At 44.5% G+C, this 26,044-nt stretch overlaps 1 protein-coding gene across 1 annotated transcript in view; it reads right to left on the bottom strand.

The window, feature by feature from the left end:
- LOC127578724 (CCN family member 2-like) overlaps positions 1-18,589 on the bottom strand; it is a 45,954-nt gene extending 27,365 nt beyond the window's left edge. The window contains exons 1-2 of the mRNA XM_052031100.1: positions 18,563-18,589; positions 8,611-8,712 (exon numbers count right to left, since the gene is read on the bottom strand). The gene's annotated coding sequence lies outside the window, so the exon portion shown is untranslated. The remainder of the gene's footprint in view (positions 1-8,610; positions 8,713-18,562) is intronic.
- Positions 18,590-26,044: the final 7,455 nt, after the last annotated feature.

Below are 26,044 nucleotides of genomic sequence, written 5' to 3'. Positions count from 1 at the left end.
TTCATAATACAGGGAGAATAGTAATCATGGCAATGTTTGCCATCCCTCCCTCCAACCAACCACCTCTGAATCTCTTTTCTTTCTTTATCAATCTTTTTATTAGTTTCCAGATTAATACAGTGTAGCGGCCCGTACTTACGGGACTCGAACCGCCATTGGCGGCTGCGGGCAGATGCGCGGCAGCACGTCACGAGCTAACCACGGGCCGGGCCTTCTAGCGGGATCCTGACGTCACGTCCGCCGGAGAGGTTCTCAGGTATCTTTGTGCACGTGCGCGTTTTGCTTCACACAGTAAAGTGTGCTCTGATTCAGCCACAACGTCTCCGAGTTTTCCTTTCGGGAACACGTCGCATTCGGCTGCATTTGGTGACCCCGACGCTTCCAGACGGTATCTGGAACCCGCGACATGAATTCCAACGACTCACACAAGCTCCCGACTTTCTGGGCCGCTCAGCCCCAGGTCTGGTTTGAGCGGGCTGAGGCCCAGTTCAGCATCAGAGGCATTACAGCCGATGCCACGTGGTATCACCACGTGGTCAGCGCACTCGACCAAGACATGGCAGGCCGGATCATCGACTTCCTGCACCAACCACCAACGGAGGATAGGTACGCCAGCATCAAGGCGCTCCTAATCCGTACTTTTGGACTCTCCCGCCGCGAACAAGCCGCGCGGCTTCTGCACACGGCCTGGGCGACCACAAGCCATCCGAGCTGATGAATGACAGGCTGGCGCTTATGGATAGCCATAGGTCGTGCCTTTTATTCGAGCAGTTGTTCCTTGAGCAACTGCCGGAGGACATTCGCCTCCTCCTCGCGGGTGAAGATTTCAGCGACCCGCGCAGACTTGCAGCCAGGGCGAACATTCTGTGGCAGAGTAAGCAGCGGGGAGTGGCTTCCATCTACCTAACCACGACTGCGCAGCCCAAGGCCAAAACCCCACAACCGAAGCCACAGAGGCCTGCAGGGGACAAGGATGAAGGTTCGGACCGATGGTACTTTTACCATCAGAGATGGGGGTCAAACGCACGCCGCTGCCGCCCACCATGTGCCTTCCCGGGAAATGCCGGGGCCAGCCGTCGCTAGTGGCTTCGACGGCTGGCCATCGAGACAGCCTCCTATTCCTCTGGGACCGACGCTCCGGGCGACGTTTCCTGGTGGACACCGGGGCCGAAATCAGCATTCTTCCCCCCTCCAACATGGACACCCATAACGCGGCCCCAGGCCTAGACCTCACCACCGCAAATGGTACCACCATCCGAACATATGGCACGCGCACCATTCCACTGCATTTTTGACCCAGCTCCTTCACCTGGACCTTCACGGTAGCAGCAGTATCGCGGCCGTTACTAGGGGCGGATTTCCTACGGGCCAACCGCCTACTGGTCGACCTGAAGGGCCGGCGTTTGGTCCACGCCGAGACCTTCCAGACCTTCCAGCTCGGAGAAGCCCACTTCCCAGCCCTCCACCTGGACTCAGTCACACTTTCGGGCAATGAGTTCACCAGGGTGCTGGCAGATTTCCCCTCCATCATCACCCCGCAGTTCTCCACTACCAGTGCAACACCACATTCCCACACAGGGCACGCCCGAGCCCGTAGGTTCCCACCCGACAAGCTCCACCTTGCCAAGGAGGAGTTTTGGAAGATGGAGGAGATGGGGATCATCTGTCTCTCGGACAGCCCGTGGGCATCTCCGCTACACCTGGTACCCAAGTCCGCAGGAGGGTGGAGACCCTGCGGGGACTACAGGAGACTCAATGACACCACAACCGCCGACCGATACCCAGTGCCTCACATCCAAGATTTCACGGCAAACCTGCACGGGGCGGCCATCTTTTCAAAAATAGACCTGGTCCGGGGGTACCATCAGATCCCTGTACACCCAGACGATGTGCCCAAGACAGCCCTCATCACCCCCTTCAGGTTGTTCGAATTCCTAAGGATGCCTTTCGGCCTCAAGAATGCCACCCAGACTTTCCAGAGGCTTATGGACTCGGTAGGGCGAGGCCTGGATTTCATCTTCACCTACCTAGACGATATCCTGGTGGCCAGCAAGTCACGCCAAGAGCACGTGGCACATTTGCGCCAACTCTGCCAGCGCCTGAGCGACCACGGACTGGCAATCAACCCGGCGAAGTGCCAATTCGGGCTGACAGAAATTGACTTCTTAGGCCACAGGGTCAACCAGCATGGTGCCGCCCCACTACCAGACAAAGTCCAGGCCATCCGCCAGTTCCCCAGACCCAGCACGGTCAAGGGCCCACAGGAATTTGTGGGGATGGTAAATGTCTATCATCGGTTCTTGCCGGCGGCAGCGCGCATCATGAGGCCTTTGTTCGGTCTAATGGCCGGCAAAGCCAAAGAGGTGGCATGGGACGCGGAGTCCACCGAGGCTTTCGAGCGGACCAAAGAAGCGTTGGCGAAAGCGACCCTCCTGGTACACCCGAGAATTGACGTGCCCATGGCGCTCACAGTCGACACTTTCGACACGGCGGTCGGCGGAATCCTGGAGCAGCTCGTCGAGGGCCAGTGGCAACGGCTTGCCTTTTTCAGCCGGCCCCTGCGACCACCGGAGGTTAAGTACAGAGCTTTCGACAGGGAGTTGCTAGCGCTCTACCTGGCTATCCGACACTTCCCGTATTTCCTCGAAGGAAGGGATTTCACCGTATATACAGATCACAAGCCCCTCACCTTCGCCCTTGCAAAAGTATCGGACCCATGGTCGGCTCAGCAGCAAAGGCACCTCTCCTTTATTTCGGAGTTCACCATGGATGTCTGCCACATCGCAGGGAAGAGCAATGTGGTCGCCGACACGCTGTCCCGCCCCCACATCCACTCAGTGACCACCTCATCCCCAGGGGTCAACTGCACGGCGCTGGCACAGGCGCAACAGGCGGACTCAGAGATCCTGGCCTACCGCTCCGCCACTTCGGGACTCCAGTTGGAGGATGTCCCCGTCCGCCCAACTGTGGTTCGGCTCCTGTGCGACACGTCTACCGGCAGACCCCGGCCTGTGGTACCAGCAGCATGGAGGCGACGGGTTTTCGACACACTACGTGGCTTGGCCCACCCGTCCATCTGGGCATCTATCAAATTGGTAGTGGACAAATTCATTTGGCATGGTTTGCGCAAGCAGGTCGGACACTGGGCCTGGACCTGCATACACTGCCAGACCGCCAAAGTCCAGCGGCATGTGAAGGCCCCCCTCCAGCAGTTCCAGCCGATGCTCGGGAGGTTTCAGCACATCCATGTGGACGTCGTCGGCCCCCTGCCCGTCTCCGGGGGCGCCAGGTATATCTTTACCATGGTCGACAGGTTCACCAGATGGCCGGAGGCCATGCCGCTAACAGACACATCTGCCGAATCCTGCGCCAGGACGCTCATCGCAAACTGGATCGCCAGGTTCAGACTCCCAGCGGACATCACCTCCGACAGAGGGGCACTTCACGTCAGGCCTGTGGATAGCACTGGCGCAGCTCTTGGGCACTCGGTTTCATCACACCATGGCGTACCATCCCCAGTCCAACGGTTTGGTCAAGCGGTTCCACAGGCATCTCAAATCAGCCCTGATGGCACGCCTCAGGGGGCCCAACTGGACAGATAAGCTCCCCTGGGTTTTACTGGGCATCCGCACAGCCCCCAAGGAGGACCTGGGCACCTCCTCAACAGAGTTAGTCTACGGCACTCCCCTGACAGTCCCAGGCGAGTTCGTGCCAGAGGCCCAAGGTCCAGCAGGGATGCCGGCGGAAGTGCTGACAAGGCTATGGGATAAGGTGGGGACCCTGGCACCAGTTCCCACCTCCAGACATGGCACTACACCGTCCTTTATCCCTAAGGACCTCCAAGACTGTGAGTACGTTTTCATCTGCAGGGACATACACAAGTCACTGCTGCAGAGGTTGTACAAGGGACCCTTCAGGTTGCTCCGACACAATGGATCTATGTGTGTTGTGGAGGTGGGTAGCTGCGAAGAGACTTTTACGGTGGACCGCCTCAAACTGGCGCATTTGGACATTGAACAGCTGGTGAATGTTCCCTCACCGCGCCGACGGGGCAGGCCACCCAAGAGGGACACACAGACTGGGGGTCCAACGCCCCCGATGGACGCTTCTGGGGGGGTGGTGTAGCGGCCCGTCCTTACAGGATTTGAACCGCCATCGGCGGCTGCGGGAGGACGCGCAGTAGCGCGTCGCGAGCTAACCATGGGGCTGGCCTTCTGGCGGGATCCTGACGCCACATCCACCAGAGGCGCTCTCAGGTATCTTTGTGCGCGTGCGCGTTTTGCTTCACACAGTAAACTGCTCCAATTCAGCCACAACGTCTCCGAGTTTTCCTTTTGGGAATGCGTCACGTTCGGCTACAACAGATTAATATATAACATCGATGATTGTACATGTAATACAAAGAGATCAAGAGAACAATCATGGCATAGATAATCATAAAGAATAATAAAATATATAAAGAAATCTTTAGATCTCACGATCTCTAGTAGATGAATATAGTGTAAAAGAAAGGAAAGAGAAAGATTTATTGTGTATATAAAAGAAAAGAAAAAAAATCCCCAAATCAATAAAAAATTGTAAATAATCAAACCAAACTAAAAAGAAACTTTCAAAAAAAAAGACAAAAAAAAGACAAAAAAAAAGAAAAAAAACTGGACTGAAATTTCTCAATGAAACAGAGCAATATTATGTCAACTCCCTTCCTCTAAATTGAAAAGTTATTGAAGAAGAATCTATCACCACCTCTCTCAAGCCTCGTTCATACCAAAAATGCCAGAGAAGCTAAGGAGGAATTAAGGAAAGGGAAGTTGGAAACCATAACCCAGCAGCAGTTTATTTTTCTAAATTGCTTCTCTTCTCGTTCATGCTTTGGGCTGCATGTAACTTCTCAGACTTTGTATCAGCGAATTTCAAGACTATGCGAGTCACATGTAAACTGTGCTGCTCTGAAATCCTTCATGATCATTCTTCTTCCATTTTGAAGTCAGACAGTCAGAAGAAGCAGCAGAGGAAGAATAAATGCTGCCAACCTCATCTGCTTAAGAGTTTTATGCATTCACTGCATGTACCATCAATCAACCTGCCTCTGCCAGACATCACTTCAAATGCATTCAACCGTGGAGAATGTCAGTTAGCCGAAGATAACTGCACCAAGTCATCTGCAGAGCAAAAAGCAAAGCAGGATGTAGCAACCTCAGCCCCAGCTGCCTCCAGGTCATGGCCCCGCCGCCTCCGGCTCCGACCTCGGCCCCCGCTGCCTCCTGCTGCGACCTCAGCCCCCGCTGCCTCCGGCTCCGACCTCGGCCCCCGCCACCTCCGGGTCGAGACCTCTCACACAGCCGCTGGGTCCTACTGTTCCTGTTCTTCCACCACCGCTCCCCACCCACCCCTGGACTCTCAAGTGTCCCCCTGCCCCTCATCCCCCCTTCACTGTCCCTATCTTCCTCTCACCCCACTTACCCTGACCCCTCCAACCCTCCTCTGACCCCTCCAACCCTCTACCCTCCCTTGACCCCAGCTGCAACCCTGGCCACTATCCCACCCCCCCCAACCTTCCCCTCTCTGAGGCGGAACATCCTGTCCTCAGCAGGGGCCTTACCTTTGTCCCCCGGCGCCTGCACCTCAAAGAGTTTCCTGGCTACCATGACGCCAAGCTCTTCTTCTGTCGCCTCTGTCTCCGGGCCTACTTCTTCGGCAAGGATTCCCCACCCGCCACTGATGATCCTGTCTCCTGCCTTAAGCCTCCTGGACATCCCGCTCTGGCCTTCTGCCCGCTCTAAATCTTTTCATCTCTAACTGCCGATGGGACATTAACCGTCTCAACTTCACCACTCCCATTACCTATTCCAACCTCACTCCCTCTGAACGCACTGCCCTCCACTCTCTCTGACTAATTCTAATCTTACCATCAAACCTGCAGACAAGGGCGGTGCTGTTGTAGTCTGGCGGACTGACCTCTACCTTACCAAGGCCAGATGTCAACTCTCGGATACCTCCTCTTACTTACCCCTCAACCAGGACCCCACCAAGGAGCATCAAACCATTGTCCCCCACGCAGTCATCATCCTCATCACCTCTGGAGATCTCCCCTCTACTGCCTCCAACCTCATAGTCCCCCTACCCCGTACTGCCCATTTCTACCTTCTACCTAAGATCCACAAACCAACTGCCCTGGTAGGCCCATTGTTTCTGCCTGCTCCTGCCCCACTGAACTCGTGTTCTCATATCTTGACTCCATTTTGTCCCCCTTGGTCCAGTCCCTTCCCACCTACGTCCGTGACACTTTGCATGTTCTCCATCACTTCAACAACTTTCAGTTCCCTGGCCCTGACCACCTCATTTTCACAATGAATGTCAAGTTCCTGTACATTTACATCTCCCATCAGGAAGGCCTTAAGGCTCTCCACTTCTTTCTCGACAACAGACCCAACCAGTTCCCCTCCACTGCCACCCTCCTCCGTCTGGCAGAACTGGTACTCACCCTCAACGACTTCTCTTTCAGCTCCTCCCACTTTCTCCAAACCAAAGGTGTAGCCATGGGCATCCACGTGGGCCCCAGCTGTGCCTGCCTTTTCACCGGCTGCGTGGAACAGTCCATGTTCCAAGCCTACACTGGTAACACTCTCCAACTCTTTCTCTGCTGTATTGACGACTGCATTGAGGCCACTTCCTGCACCCGTGCTGAACTCGTCAATTTTATCATCTTTGTCTCCAACTTCCACCCTGCCCTCAGATTCACTTGGTCCGTCTCTGACACCTCTCTCCCCTTTCTGGATCTCTCTGTCTCCATCTCCAGAGACAGATTATCCACAAACATCTTCTACAAACCCACCAACTCTCACAGTTACCTTGACTACACCTCTCCCCACATTGTCAATTGTAAGGATGCTATTCCCTTCTCCCAGTTTCTCCGCCTCAGCTGCATCTGTTCTTGTGATGAGGCTTTCCATTCCAGGACATCCGAGATGTCCTCCTTTTTCAGTGAACGGGGTTTCCTTCCACCACCATCAATACTGCCCTCACCCGCATCTCCTCCATTCCCCATACATCTGCCCTCACCCCATTACCCCCCACCTCCGACATAACAGGGACACCCCATGAGCTTCTGCATCCAACACGTCATTCTCTGGAACTTCTGCCGCCTCCAAGGGGATCCCACCACCAGGCACGTCTTCCCCTCCACAGCTCCCCCACCCCGCTTTCTGCAGGGATTGCTCTCTCCATGGCTCCCTTGTCCACTCATCCCTCCCCACCAATGACCCTCCCGGCACTTATCCCTGCAACCGTGCAAAGTGTTACACCTGTCCCTACACCTCCTCCCTCACCACCATTCGGGGCCCTAGACAGTCCTTCCAGGTGAGGCAGCGCTTCACCTGTAAATCTGAGGGTGTCGTTTATTGCATTTGGTGCTCCTGGAGCGGCCTCCTCTACCCGACCCGACATAGATTGGGGGTTTGCTCCTTCGACCACCTTCGCTCCATCTGCACAACAGGCAGGATCTCCCAGTCGTCAGCTACTTCAATTCCACTGCCCATTCCCATACTGACTATCCACAGCCTCCTCTACTGCCACATTGAGGCCAGACGCAGGTTGGAGGAACAACACCTCATATTCTACCTTGGTAGTCTCCAACCTGATGGCATCAACATCAATTTCTCTAATTTCCTGTAAGCCCTCCCCTTGCAATACTGTTTTCCCCCTTCCCCCTCCTTCGTTTTCCCTCTTTTTCCCTCATGCCTATGGTCCCCTCACTCCTTCTCTTTCCCCTCCCCCACCCTCACGACCCGCCCTCACCTCCCTCTCATTCTGCACCTCCGTCCCTTTATTCCATGGTCTACTGTCCTCTCCTACCAGATTCCGTCTTGATCAGCCCTTTGCCTCTTCTACCTATCACATCTCAGCTTCTTAATTCTCCCCCTCCCCCCTATCTTCCCCCCTCACTTGAACTCACCTATCACCTGTCAGCTTGTGCTCCTCCCCCTCCCCTTACTTTTATATCCTGGCTTCTGCCCTCTTCCTTTCCAGTCCTGATGAAGGGTCTTGACGCGAAACGTCGACTGTTTATTTCCCTCCACAGATGCTGCCTGACCTGCTGAGTTCCTCCAGCGCTTTGTGTGCATTGCTTCAGATTCCAGCATCTGCAGAATCTCTTGTGTCTCTGTGTAGCTAGTCTTAGCTGAATAACTTCATTACACAGAACTTGCAGACCCTACTTTTAATACAAGCATCCTATATACGTATGTCAGGCAATGGATTATTTTTGTTGTATCTTCTCTTATTTCAGATCTATATCTTTTTTTAAGTTGATAAAGAAATGAATATTATCCAGAAGATCAAGATCATAAGGGTGTGTTGCAGGATGCAGGTTGCAAGGGCTCTGAAGATCTCAGGTTGTCTGAATACCACAGGGGAGTTGGCAGGGAGGGACCAGCAAATGCACCACCATTAAAGCAGAAGTACAGAAGTTCCCATAGGATTTGAGTCATATCATATTAACCATTTTGACTTAACACCCAACCTATCCTGTTCTGGCGTAGAACTTCCTTCAAATTCTGCAAGAATGGTCAAATATCAGTGTGAAGCTCATCAAACTTCCCATCTTCTACTTACCTTCTCATTAAGACCTGCGACTCAGACTTAGTGACACCACACGTGGATCTTGTATTCAAAGCAGTCTGTGCTCTGCAGGCTTCTGTACCCTTTTCCTTAGTCCTGTGGATGGAAAGGGATTGAGGAGATTGGAGCAGATGAGTCCCAAGAGCACCCATAAAATTGAAACTGCTCACAGTTATTCTATCCAGTTTTTGTTTTGAAAACATACCATCTTCTGCATCATAGTTTAGATCTGTACCCTGTGATAGAGGCAGGGACTCCTATCCAGAGCCTTTGGTACAGAACAGTATATTGGCAGTAAATATCTTTTAGCAACAAGCACTATGAACAAAGAGCCCAAAATTTAAAGTATGAGGAGGAATAACTCCAGCTGATTGTATAAGAAGCAATTGGAGAACGATAAGTCACTGAGCTGCAGCAGCTCTCAGTTAAACTTCATGTATTAAGGAAGGGGTTCTGGCTTTTTTTATTCACAGGATGTGGACATCACTGGGAATATCAGCATTTATTGTCCAAGCCAAATTTTCAAGGAACATTTGGGGCAGTAGCTAGGGAATCACATATGGGCCAGACTGGTTAAGGATAGCAGATTTCCTGAACATTAATGAACAGCATGCTGCAATCTTTCACCATTTAAATAATAATCTGACCTTCTATTTTTCCTTCCAAAGTGGATGACCTCACATTTACCAACATGCCAGACCCTTGCCCACTCACTTAACCTATCTATATCTCTCTGTAGACTCTCTGCATCATCTGCTACATCTACTTCTTGGTTTATTGCCTGTGCCACTGTAATGTTATTATTTGGTGGCCTATAGACAACTCCCACCAGTTATTTTTTCCCTTTGCTATTCCTAAGGGCAGGCACAGGTAGTGTAGCGGTTAGCGTAACGCTATTACAGCGCCAGTGACTCGAGTTCAATTCTGGCCGCTGTCTGTAAGGAGTTTGTACGTTCTCCCCGTGTCTGTGTGGGTTTCCTCCGGGTGCTCTGGTTTCCTCCCACATTCCAAAGACGTACGGGCTAGGAAGTTGTGGGCGTGCTATGTTGGCATCGGAAGTGTGGTGACACTTGCAGGCTGCCCTGGGAACACTCTACACAAAAGATGCATTTCACTGTGTGTTTCAATGTACGTGTGACTAGTAAAGAAATCTTGTCTTGTCTTGAACTGGCTGAGTTTTTGCTACAATCCTGTGGTATCATAGATATTTCTTTAAATTCCATATTCATTTAATTATTTGAATCTAAATTCCCCATCTGCCGAGGAGGAATGCAAACTCATGCTTCTAGATCACTGATCCAGAACTCTGACCCTGGTCCAGTCATTTAATCATGATGGTTCCATGCTACCAGATAATGGCTGGCTCATTGGCTTCTGACCACATGCTGTGCTGGGCTGCTGCAAATCTGTCACATTTGCAATGCTGGTCTGAGGTAAGTTAAGCTGTAACGAGCTGTCGGCCTTCATACGTTTCAAATCAAATGCAGTATTTTATTATAAAACAAGCTAAACTGATACTTGTCTTACTTTGTCTCTGATCTATGAAAAATGAGGTTTGGTTTAATAACTGCAGTGTCTCATGCTATGCAGAATATGTGAGAATAACTGTGAAAGAATGTATTTATTTCCAAGTTGCACAACATGGATCCATCAGTCTTCTCGTGCTGATGAGATGCTATTTTCCTGGATAGTGCAAAGAAATCCCTGGAGAATACCATGGCCAAAGGCATTAAGCTTCATGCTAAGATACAGACAGGCTAACCAAAGTCAATATTCTGGCCATCTGTCTTGCACTTCAAAAATCAACTATGAACTAGTTCCAAGCCATCTCCACTGACATTTCCAGATTTTGTTCTCAACACAGACCCTATTTCACCTTCCACAATTCAGCTTCAGTGCAACTAGACACTTTATTGACTTGGATCCCAGAATCGGCGCATAGTTTGGGAATCATTAATGTCTGATAATTTTTCCTTACTCCTGTGGATGGGAAGGGATTGAGGAGATTGGAGCAGGTGAGTCTCCAAGAGGACCCATAAAATTGAAACTCCTCACATTTATTCTCCTTTGGATTTTTTTTTTGCAAACATACCATCTTCTGCATCATAGATGAGGATTCAACCATTTTTGGTGTGATCATTGGCAAGACAGGAGCTGTAGCTTAAATGTTAAATAATTTTTAAGCACCCAAATTTAACATCTAAAGTAAATTGCAGCACAGTAGAAGGCATAGGGTGTGGCTCCTCAATGTGCTGTCGGTATCACTTATGGCCTCTTAAATAAAACAAAACATGCTAGAAATATGCAGCATCTGCAGAGAAAAACAGAAGAGGAAAAGTTAGAAATGAAACAAGTTCTAAGTTGCTGAGAAATTTGCTGGTGGTAGTGGTGAGGTGTTGGGAGGGGTGCTAGCAGAGTAAACAAAAAGAAAGAGAGGCGATAGGGAGGAGATCAGGAGACAATGAATAACCCAGGTAGCCATGGTGGTGTCAGGTGAATAATAGTGGGGAAGGTATGTCTAGAGGAGGCGTATGTAGGAAGCAGTGAATGAAATGTGAAGTAGCAAAAGAGAAGAGCAGAAAAATCCTGAATGTTGGAAATGTGAAACTTAATACCGTTTTGGATGAAAATCTGAATCTACGAATTCAATGTTGAGTCCTGAAGGTCAGCAGATGAGGTGCAGGTCCTTGAGTCTACTTGAGAATTATTGGAACTGTGTAGGATAACAAAGACAGAGAAGCCAAAACAGGATTGGGACGGAGATTGTAAGTGACAGGTAACTGGAAGTTCAGGGCCACCGCTGTGAACAATCACCTTGGCTCACCTTATCACATACCTTCCCTCTTGTTCTCTCTTCCCCTTACCCTTTCATCTGAAATTTAAGACTTGTTTAATCTCTAACTTTTCCCGGTTATGATGAGAGGTCACCAACATGAAATGTTTTTCTCTCCACACAGATGCTGCCTGACCAGTTTACAGCATTTTCTCATTTTAATTCAAATTTCCAGGAGCTGCAGTATTTTGATTTGTGATCAATGACACCTTATTGATAACCAATAGTGCATAAATATATCTTGGGAAATGAATGGGACTGATTAGTTTATCACTAAAGGATATTGAAGTAGCATCATCACCGATCCTTTCTGTTCAGAACAGTTACAAACTGGAGAAAGTTAACTTTTAATTTCTCTCTGTCTTTCTTAGGGATCAGTTCACTCAGTCCACCAACTTACATCAATGACTGAATTATCAATACAGTCGAAAAGACTATTTTTCTCTCCTCAGGATTTCACATAGAAAATGAATATTCAGTTTGCTATTTGCAAATTCTAATGAATCTGTGAAAATATAGTTGTGGCCAGAAGCTCTACAGGGATTTTCCCAATCACCTGCTGTTAACCTTTTTTAAATTCATTTTCAAGATCTGGGAAAAGGGGAGTTATTATTTCCATTTGCTCCTGAGAAGGTGGTGGTGAGCCATTTTCTTGAACTGCTATAGCCATGGTGAAGGTAACCGCACAGTGACGATGGATAGAGTTCCAAGATTTATACCCAGTAACAATGAAAAATCAGTGATATATTTCAAAACTGATGATTAGTTTCATGCACCTTTGAGGTTTACGTAGGTAGAGCATGTGATAGATTGTGTGCACTTCTTGGAATGAGCTACCCGAAGTGGCTGGATAACCTCTCCTTCCACTGTGTTTTCTTCTGTTCAGTCATTTTTCAGAGTTAGTTCATCTCAGCTGCAGTAGCTGTAACTGTCTCAGAAATAGCTTCATTATGGAGGAAAACATTGGTGCAGGTTCTTATTTATCATCACTGTCCTGTGATCTCTTGTGTAAGTGCAAGTGTATGTTGGTCACAAGGGACTGCTGGTAAGTAGCATGGTGACCAGCCTCACTAGCTCCTCCTGGGAAGAGTAATTGTTGGGGGAATACAACTGGAATCAATGGAAACAACTCCCAAGATGAGTTGCTGTGTTGTGAGAGGAGAGAAACTATGGAATGTGTTTGATATTGATGTATAGAGTTCCAAGTGCCAAGCAAACTTGGTAAAGGCATTTGAGATTTAACATGTGAAGTGCACTGAAAGAATGATCTTGAAGCCAGATTTGCTTCAGATGTTTTACCTGTCATTGCAACCTTGGAAAATATTTCTAAACCATTGATTCAAAAACAGGGGAAAAATGATAATGTCTCTCAAATGTTTGTAAAATGCAAGATATCTGCCATTATCTTCAGAGTGTGCATAGTTTAGAACTGAAAAGGAAGTTTATGAATTTGACACTGCTAACCTGACAAGTTGGCTTTCAAATGGATAGGTCTGTTTGTTTCAACATCAATGAAAAGTGACTACTTAAGGCCATGTTATAATATTATGGGAATGGCCATTTGAGTAGTGACAAATGAAAAGTCTGCTATGTACTTTCACACTTAGGTCATTCAACTAATGTGTTTGTTGACCTTTATTGTAAAGAGTGTCGAGTAGTAAAATAGGGAAATCATTATGCAACTGTACATGGTACTGGTGAGACCGCACGTGGAGTACTGCTTACACTTTTGGTTTTCATACGTAAGGAAAGATATACTTGAACTGGAGGCAGTGCAGAGACGTTTCACTGAGTTGATTCCAGGCCTGATGTATGAAGAGGGATTAAGCAAATTGGTCTTATATTATTTGGTGTTTAGAAGAATGAGTATTATATCTGGTTTTAGATTAAGAAGTGTTGATGCACAGAGACCTGGGTGTCCTATTATACCAGCAAACATGCAGGTGAAGCACAGTTAAGAAAGCAAATAGTGTGTTAGTCCTCATAGCAAGAGGATTGCAGGAGCAAGAGTATCTAGCTACCATTATACAGGGCCTTAGTGAAACCACACTTGGAGTCCTGTGTGCTGTTTTGGTCTCTTTCCCTCAGAAAGCATATATTTGTCACAGAGGGAGTGCAACAAAGGTTCACCAGGTTGATTCCTGGAATGTCAGTTCTGCTGTATTAGGAGAGATTAGGTCGCCTAGGTTTCTACTCTATAGTTTAGAAGAAGCGAGGAGATCAAAATGAATCTTGCAAAATTCTGACAGGGCTAGACACACTGGATGTGGGGAGGATGTTTTTCCTGTCTGAGATGTTTAGAATGAGGGGTTACAATCTCAGGCTACAGGACAAGATTTTTAGGAAGAATTTCTTCAGAGAGTAGTGAACCTATGGAATTCACTTTCACAGAGGGCTATAGAGATCAAGTCACTGAATATTTTTAGAAGGGGTTAGATAATTTTCCAGGCACAAAAGCATCAGGGGACAGTGGGAGAGAACAGGAGTATGGTATTGAGATAGATGATCAGCCATAATTGCATTGAGTGGTGAAGAAAGCTCAAGGGGCTGATTGACATACTCCTGCTCCTATTTGTTATGTTTATTTCTGTGAGACATGATCTTACTGAAACGTAAAATTCTGAGAGGGTCTAACAGTGTGTGTTCTAGAACTAGGGGGCATGGTTTCAGAATGGGGAGCTGCCAATTTAAGTCAGAGATAAGGAGGAATTTCCTCTCTCAGAAGATTATGATTCATTGAAACTGTACCCCAGAGGCAGAGTAATTGAATATATTCAAGGTGGAGACTGATGGATAGTTGAACAACAAGGGAGTTAAGAGGAATGGGGAGAGAGTGGGAAAATGGCTTTGAGGCCAAGGTTAAATGGGCCATGATCATTGAATGGTTGAACAGACTCGAGGGGCCAGCTGGCTTCGTCCTGCTCCTGTTTCTTATGTTCTTGTCGTTAGGCGTGTGCAATAGATTTAAAGTTTTGCTTCTATTAAGTTTCATTTAATGCAATGATTCCTTCACAATCAAAGGGCCAGATCGTGTTTCATAGTGGGGACCAGTTCAGTAGATGCAGGTGCATCTGAACTTCCAGTCAACCTCTGGACTCACCTCTGAGTCTGCCCAGCAGCTCATGACATATTGAGCTGAGGGGCTGGATGCACTTTGCACCTAACCTTTCAACTTTATACCAGAAGGACTGGACTCACATACTTTAAGTAAAAAGGTAAGTTCAGCTAACTTTTTATTTCCTTTTATTTTGCTATATGCTTGGTTTTTCATTAATTACCAGTTACATAAAGTGCTATAAACTAAATTTGTTACTTTATTTTTAATTATTTCATATGTTTTATATTATTATTTTGAATCCATTTCAATTATTGCCAAATGTTTCTGAACATTAAGCACATTTAAAACAGTGAAAGAAAACATTCAGAGCAGTAAATTGTCAAGGCAGTCAGGGCTACTGGGGGCAGGGCATCACGTTTCTCTGTTGAGGTCTGGTCACCACGTGATGCCTGCTCCCACCTGTGAAAGGATCAGAGGTCTGAAGCAAGGCTCATCCTGTGGGTGTCTTTTGGTAGGTGCAGAAGTGGTATTAGCATAGGGGCCGACTGTAGGCAATGGTCCAGTATAATCCTGCCGCACAATTCTTCTGCATGAAGGCACTAACTCATGCCTGCATATGATTTTATGGGCTCTTTTGTGTATGCTAGGCTCGTGGTATTAGTGGATTATTTGGGCTTGAGAAGTACAACTACACCTAATTGTCTGCATCCAGTGCCCAAACATAAAAACTTTTCAACAGGTGTTTCAATGCAGGAACCCTGAATTCTCAGTGAGTGACTGAGGGGAATTCACGAGTTTTGTGACCTTCTGAATTTTGACCTAACCTACGAGATTCCTGCCTTACCAAGCAGTAGAAGTACGGAGAAGCCTTATAATGATCCTGACCAGAGAATCCTTTCTAGACAAATGTCACTAAAGTGAATAATTTGCAAGGCTTGCAGCTTTTACAATTTTCTCTGCCAGTTTTCCTCACTTTTGTTCTTAAGGTATTGATCCCTAGATGTAGAAGAAATTACAGCAGAAGGGAATAGAAAATGTATGCATTTATATTAGAGAATTGCCACTCAGATCCTACTCCAGATCTGGTCATATACAGTATAGGATTTAAGACACCATACATTTCAATAAGTATTCTAGGCCTGCAGATTAGGAGGCAAAATTGCTTTAGATTAATGTTTTAATTATTTAAATCAACTTTATTTATTACTTAAACAATTATTAATTTTAGTCCTTGATTAATAATATTAATTTAATGGATTTTAAACTTCCCTAAATGTCAGAGAAATTTAAAAGACTGTTAAAGTGCTTCACAGAATTGACAGAAGACAAAGCTCCACCATCAGCTCTGTCTTTGCCAGAGTCTGTCAGGGGTGTTCTGGGGGGAGGAGCCTCTGGACTGTGCTGCTTGAGGCCTTTCTACTGCCAAACCTTACTGCCTGAAGTCCAGAATGCAGAGGGTCAACGAGGTCAGCCCAAGGTGAGCACAGGGATCTCAACTGGCAATTCCAGGCAATGGGCTGGGTCTAGTAGCATCAGGCCCAATATTAACCACGATTACATGAATACCTGAATATGAAGAAACCCCTGAACATGATAAAATGTGGTATTCCTGGTGACTGCCCAAATTTTAACTTGCAGTTAGCTTCAGTTTCACAGAGGAGAGAAAATCTATTAGGGCTCTTTGGAATGCAAATATTACTTAAATCCAGGATTAGAGTCAGTTGTGATGTCTTTGTGGTTAAATAATCTCCTAATACTAACAAAATAAGACAAGAAAGAACTGGAGGGTGACTGGTGCTGTCAAAACTGTATCTTCATAAAGGGTTAACACCTTAAAAGCATTGGTGAGGGAAACTAGTGAAGAAAATTGTGCTGAACAAAAACCGTCTGCATTCCATGTAAAATTGTTCACTTTAGAGGCATGTAGCTCGAAATAATTTTCCATGTTCAATTTTTATTTGTTGTATTTTCATTTTGATACTTCAAGTTTAGGTGCCCTATGGTAGTTTGGTACTTAATCCTGTGATTCATGATATTCCTAATATGAAGCACCTTTCCGTGGGGCTCAGATCGTTATCCATGCTCTGGGCAACCATCTAAGATTCAAAATAATTTTTTTTAATTAATTTTTTTTTAATTTTTAAAAAATTTTATTTACAGCGTGGTAACAGGCCCTTCCGGCTCAACGAGTCCGCGCCGCCCATTTTAAACCCCAAATTAACCTACCCGTATGTCTTTAGAATGTAGGAGGGAACCGGAGCACCCGGTGGAAACCCACACAGACACAGGAGAATGTACAAACTCCTTACAGGCAGTGACGGGAATTGAACCTCAATTGCTGGCGCTGTAATAGCGTCGCGCTAACCGCTACGCTACCGTGCCCATTAAACATCTACGCAATCCATATCACTACAAATGGATTAGGAGCTACATATTTACTCAGAAGGTGGTAGCCAGCAAGACTGCATGAAAGATGACATAAAAATAAAATCCATTCCCAAATGGTCTACAGCTAGATGCAGAATACATGGAATGCAATGATTTCCTCTTCAAACAATCATTTTGTTGTTGCTGATAAATATTGAAAAAACAATGTTATACACAGGGTAACCTTAAATAAATGATTTGCTGGCTGGAAAATGAAAGCCTTCCAGATGTTTACAACCACAAGGAATTTCACTACGGGTACAGAGAACTATGTCATATTCCGGATTCCTTCCCTAAACTGAACAGCCAGTACTTTCTTACACAAAGGAATGAAAAATAAGTTTTTAGTGCCAAAGGTCTTTTTTCCATGTAAAACCTGGACACAAGTACCATAACTTTCTTTTAAAAATACTCCAATCGTTTGTGAAAAAATTCAATTCTATTTATGCATCAGAAAGGGATGTGTAATCTTCTCTCTGAACATCAGGCAGTTCTATTTTCACATCATGTACAATCTCTGAAGGTAACATTTAATTTAAAAATTAGATGCAAGGGGTCAAATGAGCAATCACAAACTTGCAAAAGTGTGAAATTCACTTACAAACATTTCTTTTATCCTTAAATTCCTTCCTTAAAGTCATGAAACTTTACAAGTCATAAAAATTCTCTTGTACAAATTGGAGCAATCTATGGTCAATTCCTTCCAGGTCCGGGAAAGGGCTGACCGTAAATTGAACTGGTTGGGGAAGCTTTGGAGTCTAGAGTATGTTCCTAGGGCATTTGCTAAAGAATTTTCGTAGTACAATTCACTAAGGATTGATATGTTGTAATCATTAAAGTCGGCTTTCTAAGTTCCTTCAGCACTTTGATTTTGGCACATTTTATCTGGATCTACAAATGATTCATGATCTGCACAGTTTAGTTGACAATGAAATGTTTAAGAAATGAATATGAATTACAGACTTACTTATCTGATTTTCAGATGTTATCTGATTTTATATTGCTCAGCCTAATGTATTCCAGAAAAACAACTGAAAGCAAAATGATTATTTTCTACAAAATAAGTGCAATTATCCCACTATTCTTCAAAAGTACAAAATATATCTTAGGGAGGTGTTGATGCAAATGCAAATGATATATTCCACAAATGTCATAATGCCATAAATGGAATTAGTGTTAAGTAGCTGAAGAGAACAGTTTAAAAATAAATGTAAGTTATGTGAGAAAAGACTACCAAGAGCTTGACATATTTTAATGGATTTGTCTGAAACCAGTATGAACTTCATATCTCTTTCCCACATGGTACTTACGAACCAGATTATATTTTTAAGTGAGATATCTAATCATGGAAAGGAATCATCTAATCTACTCGGAAAGGGAAACTAAATTCATTGATATGTTTTTGAACCAGAATAGGAACATTTTATTTCCCTTATTTTTCTTCAAGTCTTGTTGAATTAAACTGCAGACAATCAAATGGAAACTGGTATTTGCAAAATGGAAAATTTGCCAAAAGAACATTCTGTGCATTTTATCTACTCTACATGAGAGAGTTGGCAATATCTTAACACTTTCAAACATACTAAATTGTTTCCATAATACACAAGGAGACAAATGGCAGTACTTACGCTACACTTAGCACAACTTCAGTATGATGCCGTCTTGAAGACTTCTTCAAAATTTCAGTATAGAAGCTACAGGGAGAAGCAGTTTGGTTCAGTATTAGGTTGGGGTGGAGCTAATGCAGAAATGGAAATGTCATACTAGATCAGAAGGAGGTGGTCTTTTAAGTCTGGGATTAAAATGTATTGTCAGATAAAACATGGAGGGGTTGGTATTCTGTAAGGCACTGAACAGAATGGAAAGATGTTCCCTAAAATTGATGCCACTCATTTAGTATAAAAAGTAATAAAAGAAAAGCTTAACAATGTGTGTTAGCATCAAGTTTCATCCATCCATAATTGCACAGCTGGGGAAGCAATCACTGTTCAATGTCAAGTTTAACAATCCATTCAGTTGCCTCAGGTAAGGCAGTGTGAAGGGCTGAGACGCTAAGAAGTGAATCTTTCAGGCAGGAGTTCGGTATGTGTCCAGTAATAGCCTTGGGTAGCCGAAGGCAAGATTTGGGTTGTTCATCATTTCCACTTGTGGAGCAAGAGGCCTCTCTTTCCTGTCTTCCTGCAATTGAGGTCTGCCCAGGGTACATAGGAAGTTTGAAACCTGACACTTGATTGCTCAGGTCAGTTACCAGGGTGTGATTGGCGATGACTACAGTCAGCCAAGAGGTGTGTGGGCTGCCATTAGTTTGTAGGTTTGGAGAATGTTCCACTCCACAGCCAATACTGTAGTTGTACAAGAAGAGCTTGTCAGAGGCATAGCCAATTCTGAAGCACAAGTCTTCAGCACTAAAACCATGATCTTGTCAAGGTCCATAACCTTTGCTGTATTTGGTGTGCTTAACTGTCTTATTGATAATCATGAATAGATTAAGTGGGTGGCCTCTCTGAGGGTGAGGATCTTAGGAGGTCGAGATCAATCGTGTGCTTAGCCTAAAGATATTGCAAATAGTTCAGTCTTATCTTTTATACTCATGTATTGTACTCCCTCATCACTGAGGATGGGGATGTTTATGAATCATCCTGCTCTTCTCATTTGTTGTTTACTTGGCCGTTACCATTCAGAACAACTGTGGAGAGCTTTATATGATCTTTTGGTTGTGGGTTTGCTTAGTTCTCTCTATAACTGTCTTTACTGTTTAGCAATCATGCAGTTTTGTGTCATAGCTTCACCAAGTTGGTAACTTATTTATAGGTGCACTGGCTGTCCCGGCATGTTCTTTCACATAAGATCTTTAAATTAGTTGGGTCCTGACTTGGAGATGATGGCAGAGTGTTATTACAGAGATATGCTGGGCCACAAGATTACAGGTTATGGTGGATTATAATTCTCCTGCTGCAGAAGACACACATCACTTCTGTTATGAGGTGCTAGATTCATTCTGAAACTACCCCATTTAGTGGGATAATAGTTTCATACAACCCTAACCCGACCAATAAGTAATTGGATGCCTGAAAATGGAGATACATGTTTAATCCTTGCCCATTATGTATAATACCATACACAAGTCTCCTCAAACTGATTTCTAGGATGACTGAGGTGGCCCCCAGTGCAGTGGCCATGGCTCAATGTATTACAATTCACTTAGGAAGGCAGCATCTGTCCTTTCAATCCTGCCACTCTGTTGATCCAGCAGTCTGCTGGGATATTGAAATCTAAAGCCGGGCTGGAGTTAGTTCTCCAAAATCGTTTGCGGCCTCTTCCACTGAAAGTCAGTAATCTTCCACCAGCGATGCAGAAGCCACTGAAGGAGCAGTGCACAGGAACATGGGAGAGAAGGGTTCTCAGATAGTGATTTGTTTGGCTTTGTAGTGAGTATGGCATGATTTCATCTGTCAATGGGAGTTAAATGTTTATTTTGTGGTGGCCTTTATTTTTGCAGGGTAACCAGATGGACTGTAATGGTCAGTGACAGAGGAGAAGCACAGTGTGGACATACTGATGAATGCCGATTACAGATGGGGTACTGGAATCACACTCAGATACACTCTTCACAGACATTGCAGGCAAAATCAGGCTGACGAGCTCACCTTTTGCCTTCTCTATCCTCCACTTCCTTCTCCTTCTGTCCCTCCTACTCCTCCCTATCCAGCTGCCCACTGTATAGATAGCAGCAAAGGCTGACCCTCGTGATTGTACAATTGTGAAGCATGTAGCAGACACCGTGAATATTGACACCCGATCTGTCACATTATGGAGGCATAAAGAGTCATACAGCACAGAAACAGGCCCTTTGGCCCAACTGGTCCATGCTGACCAATATTCCCATCTAAGTAAGTCCCATTTGTCCATGTTTGACCCACATTCCTCTAAACCTTTTCTATCCATGTACCTGTCCAAGTGTCTTTTAAGTGTTGTTAATGTAACTGCCTCAACTAGCTACCTCTGGCAGATCATTCCATATACTGATAACTCTCTGGGTGACAAGGTTGCCCCTCAGGCTCCGACTAAATTTTTCCCCTCTCACCTTAAACCTATGTCCTTGATTTTCCAACCTTGGTAAAATGACTGAGTGCATTCACCCTATCTATGCCCCTCATGATTTTATGCACCTCAATAAGATCACCCCTCATTCTCCTACACTCCAGTGAATAAAATCTCAACCTGCTCAACCTCTCTCCATAATCCAATCTTTCAAGTCCCAGCATTATCCTTGTAAATCTCCTCTGCACTCTTTCCAGCTTAATGGCATCTTCCCTATAGCAGGGTGACCAGAACTGAACACAGTATTCCAAATGTAGCCTCGGCCTTGTAGAACTGCAAAATAACATCCCAGCTTCTATATTGAATACCCTGACTGATGAAGGCCAGTGTGCCAAAAGCCTTCTTCACCACCCTGTCTACCCGTGACGCCACTTTCAGGGAACCATGTACTTGTACTCCTAGGCCCCTCTGTTCTATAACGCTCCCCAGGGCCCTACCATTCACTGTGAAAGTCCTACCCTCATTTGTCTTCCCAAAGTGCAACACCTCACACTTATCCAAATTAAACTCCATTTGCCATTCCTCAGCCCACTTACCCAGCTGATCAAGATCCCTCTGTAAATCCTGATAACCATTTTCACTGTCTATGACACTGCCTATTTTAGTGTCATCTGCAAACTTACAACCATGCTTTGTACATTCTCATTCAAATCATTGATATACCTGTCCCCAGCGGTTCTCCTGTGCTTTCTTGGCTTTATCCTATGCACACTAGCAGTATATGGATTGTGTATTGGATTTATCAACAACACCACCTTGGTCTTCCAAGGCCCCCTGTAGCGACCTGGAGATATCAGACATCCCTCCGGAGTACATTAAGGCTGCTTTGTAAAATATTGCCAGCAGGTGGCAATGCCTCTACAACACTTTTAAGCTTAACTTAGAAAAAGGAAGCCTAGAAATTCTTTTGCATAATGCAGCGTTTTTGTGCAAAAAAACTAATTTCTAAACATGAGTGGGCATGCCGGGTAGCTCTTGTAGAAGGCCATATTGTTACAGTCTGTCTGTTCATATATTGTGCATACATATGAAGGTGTAAGCAACACAGAGCAGGCAGTAAGCTTTTTGATGACACTTGTGCATTAACGGGCAATAGATGGCACAGGTCACTCACACAGTCTCTTTCTGCTGAGCCACCAGGTCACTGGCTGTGGAGTCTGCAGATCCTCCTAAAGGTTAGTCTACTTGTAGGATTCTACTTACTCTTCACCTCACTGTAGGTGTTCTGTAGGTCCTCCAACAATGTGCCCTGACCCAATGCCCAAACCCTATCTTCCCACAGCCGATTGCCACCAAGAACATTGCTCACTGGCTGATTGCAACTCTTCTCTCAGATCTGACCCTCAAGGTCCCAAATATCACAAATTCCCCGGACTGAAGCTCCCTCCTGTTACTGGCCTCTCATAACCACAATCATTTGTATATATCACAAACAACAGAGATATTAGCATTGATCAGTGTGGAATACCACACTGGTCACAGACCTCCAGTCAGAATAACACTCCTCCACCACTACCCTCTGTCTTCTATTGTCAAGCCAGTTTTGAATTCAATCTACCAAGTGAGCATAGTTCCCATGTATCTTAATCTTCTGGGTAAGCCTATTGTGAGGGACCTTGTCAAATGCATTACTAAAGTCCATGTAGATAATATCCACTGCCCTACCCTCATCAATCATCTTTGTCACCTCTTCAAAAAAAAACTTAATCATTTGTAATACATTACCTGCCCCACACAAAGCCATGCTTTTTTAAATGTGAGTAAATCCTATCCCTAAGAATCCTCTCCAATGCCTACCTCTGATGTGAGATTCACTGGCTTAGAATGTCCTGGATTGCCCTTTTTAAACAAAGGAACAACATTGGCTACTGTCCAGTCCTCTGCAACCTCACCTGTGGCTAAAGGAGATACAAAGGTCTTTGTCAAGGCCCCAGCAATCTCCTGGGTCAACCAGCTGAGTTCCTCCTGCAGATTGTTTGTTGCTCCAGATTCCAGCATCTGCAGTCTCTTGTGTCTCCTCTCTTCCCTCTCTTGCTAATCTGGGATAGATATCATCAGGCCCTGGGGACTAATGTTCTGCAATAGACCCAACACTGCCTCCTTCTTGATCTCAACATTCCCTACACTGATCTCACTATCCTCCATGTCCTTCTCCTTGGTGAATACTGATACGAAGTATTTGTTTAATACCTTGCCCACATCCTCTGGCTCCAGGCATAAATTCGCTCCTTTACCCTTGAGTGGTCCTATTCTCTCCCTTGCTACCCTCTAGTTTTTAATGTATGTATAAAATGCCTTTGGATGTTCCTTAATCATACTCACCAAGGAATTTCATGTCCCCTTTTGGCCCTCCTAATCGCCTGCTTGAGTTCTTTCCAGCTTTCTTTATATTCCTTCAGGGTCATGTCTGATTTCTGCTCCCTAAATATGCTTCCATTTTGACTAAATTTACAACATCTCTCATCATCCAAGGTTCCTAAATTTTGCCGTCCATGTCTTTCCTCCTTGCTTGAACATGCTGGTCTGATTTCTGACCAGCTGGTCTTTAAATGACTCCCACATGCCAGATGTGGTTACCCAATAACAGCTGCTCCAAATCTACTCTGCCTAGCTCCTGCCTAATAACGTTGAAATATGCCCTGTTTAGTGCTTTCCCCCGAGGTCCAGAACTATCCTATTCATAACTATCTTGAAACTTAAGGAGTTGTGATCACTGTTCCCAAAATGCTCTCCTATTGAAAACCCCAATCGCCTGCTCAGGCTCATTTCCCAGCACATGGTTCAGTATGGCCTCTCCTCTAGTTGGACTATCTACATACTGTTGCAAGAAAAATTGATGAAAATATTGCACATGACAAGGGCAGGTCACTTGTTGAATGAGCTAACTTCTCTGGCACTGACATTTAACTATTACAAATGTGCACTCTCATTCTTACAGGTATTGAATTTGAGAAGATTTTATAAATATCTTATTTTTATGTTTTTGCTTAATTTTCTTGCCATTTTTTTCATCACCCTTAATCCAGTCACTCTTTCTCTTTCTATCTCTTGTTCAATCTCTTTTCCTGCACTTCAGTTTCATTGAAATCCGCACCCCCCCTCTTCCCCCCCCCCCCCCATAAACCATTATCCTTCCGGCATTTATCTGCGATTTATTTAATCTCATTTGATAGGAGATAGTTTAATGGTGGTCTGATCACTATCATCCCATGTGCTACTTGCTTACCAATACCAGCTAACCCTTACAGCAGCTTCCTGCACAAACAAGCTTTTGAGATGAAGAGAAACGGTTCATGTGTAACTAACAGCAAACAACTCTGGAAGTTCTGCTGCAACAAAATCTATGAGTCATCCATCTGCACAGCAGCTACATTTCCTGTCATAGCCTATTGAAAATAAACTGATCATCTGAAAATCACTGGATTTTCAATATTGATATGGCATGAAAAGGAAACATGAAAAGGAAATTTTTATGTTTTCGTGATTTACTCATTGATAACTGTTTTTCATCTTTTGAACAATTGTCTAACAAATACAATTTGCCTAGATCACACTTTTTTCGATGTTTGCAAATTAGAAATTTTTAAAAAACTACTATACCCTCTTTTCCCACACCTTAGAAAATTGAAATTACGGAAAAAATTTTTGGTGTTAATGCTTGTCAGAAGGGCTTGATAGCAATAATTTATGATTTAATTATGAAAATTCGTTCAGACCCTCTGGACAAAACTAAGAATGAATGGGAAAATGAACTCCAGACATCTATACCTACAGAGACTTGGAAGAAAATTCTTCATTTAGTTAATACATCTTCAATGTGTGCCAGACATTCTTTGATACAGTTTAAGGTAGTTCACAGGACCCATCTGTCAAAAGATAAGCTAGCTCGTTTTTATCAACATATAAATCCTATATGTGACCGATGTAAATCGAATGTGGCTTCTTTGACACATATGTTTTGGTCCTGTCCTCTTTTGGAAAAATATTGGAAAGATATTTTTAACATTATTTCAAATGTATTGAAGATTGATTTACAACCTCATCCTATCACTGCAATTTTTGGATTACCAAGGATAGAGTCTGGCCATCTATCTGCGTCCACTAACCGTATGATTGTCTTTGTTACATTAATGGCCAAACGATCCATTTTGCTTAAATGGAAGGATCCAATACCCCCTACTACTCTTCAATGGTTCTCTCAAACTAATATCATGTTTAAACTTGGAAAAAATTAGGAGTGGTACTGTTGATCCTTCGCTTAAATTTGAGGAAGTTTGGAGTCCATTTATTCAATATTTTCATATGATATAGATCCCCTTATAATAACCTTTCGATTTAGAGGAACGGAATTGACGACATAATATTGCTCTGTTTCTATTGAGAAATTTTAGTCCAGTTTTTTTTCTGTTTTTTTAAAAAAAATTTTCTTTTGCTTAGTTTGGTTTGATATATCATTTATAATTTTTCTTATTGTTTTGGGATTTTTTTCTTTCTTTTATATTTTATAATAAATCTTTTTCTTTTATATTATATTCATTCACTAACAGATCATTGGATTTACAGATTTTTTTTATACTTTATTGTTCTTTATTATTATCCATGTCATGATTGTTCTCCTGATCTCTTTGTATTACATGTATAAACATTGATATATTAATCTGTATTAATTTGAAAACTAATAAAAAGATTGAAAAAGAAAGAAAAGGAATTTTTTTTAAATGTTCCTTATTTTTCACTTCTGAATCTCTATATTTTCCTAACTCAGGCCCCCTTACAGGTTTTCCTCATCCATCATCTCTCACATTTTGGTCTTTAATGTTCCAGTCCCCCACTTAAACCTGCTAGATCATGAAAGTCTCAGTTAGTTGGGCATTTTCCGATCACTTTGCTCACGTAGCTGTTGTGTTATGGCCAGTATTAACCACATTCTGCCTTTGAGTCTTGCATTTGACCCTTTTCCTTCATTACTAACACCATCCCTTTCCCCTCCAAATTTAACGATTCAAATT

This window comes from Pristis pectinata, chromosome 16 (assembly GCF_009764475.1).
Source record: "Pristis pectinata isolate sPriPec2 chromosome 16, sPriPec2.1.pri, whole genome shotgun sequence".
NCBI lineage: Eukaryota > Metazoa > Chordata > Chondrichthyes > Rhinopristiformes > Pristidae > Pristis > Pristis pectinata.
This window is presented reverse-complemented; position numbering and strand designations above follow the sequence as displayed.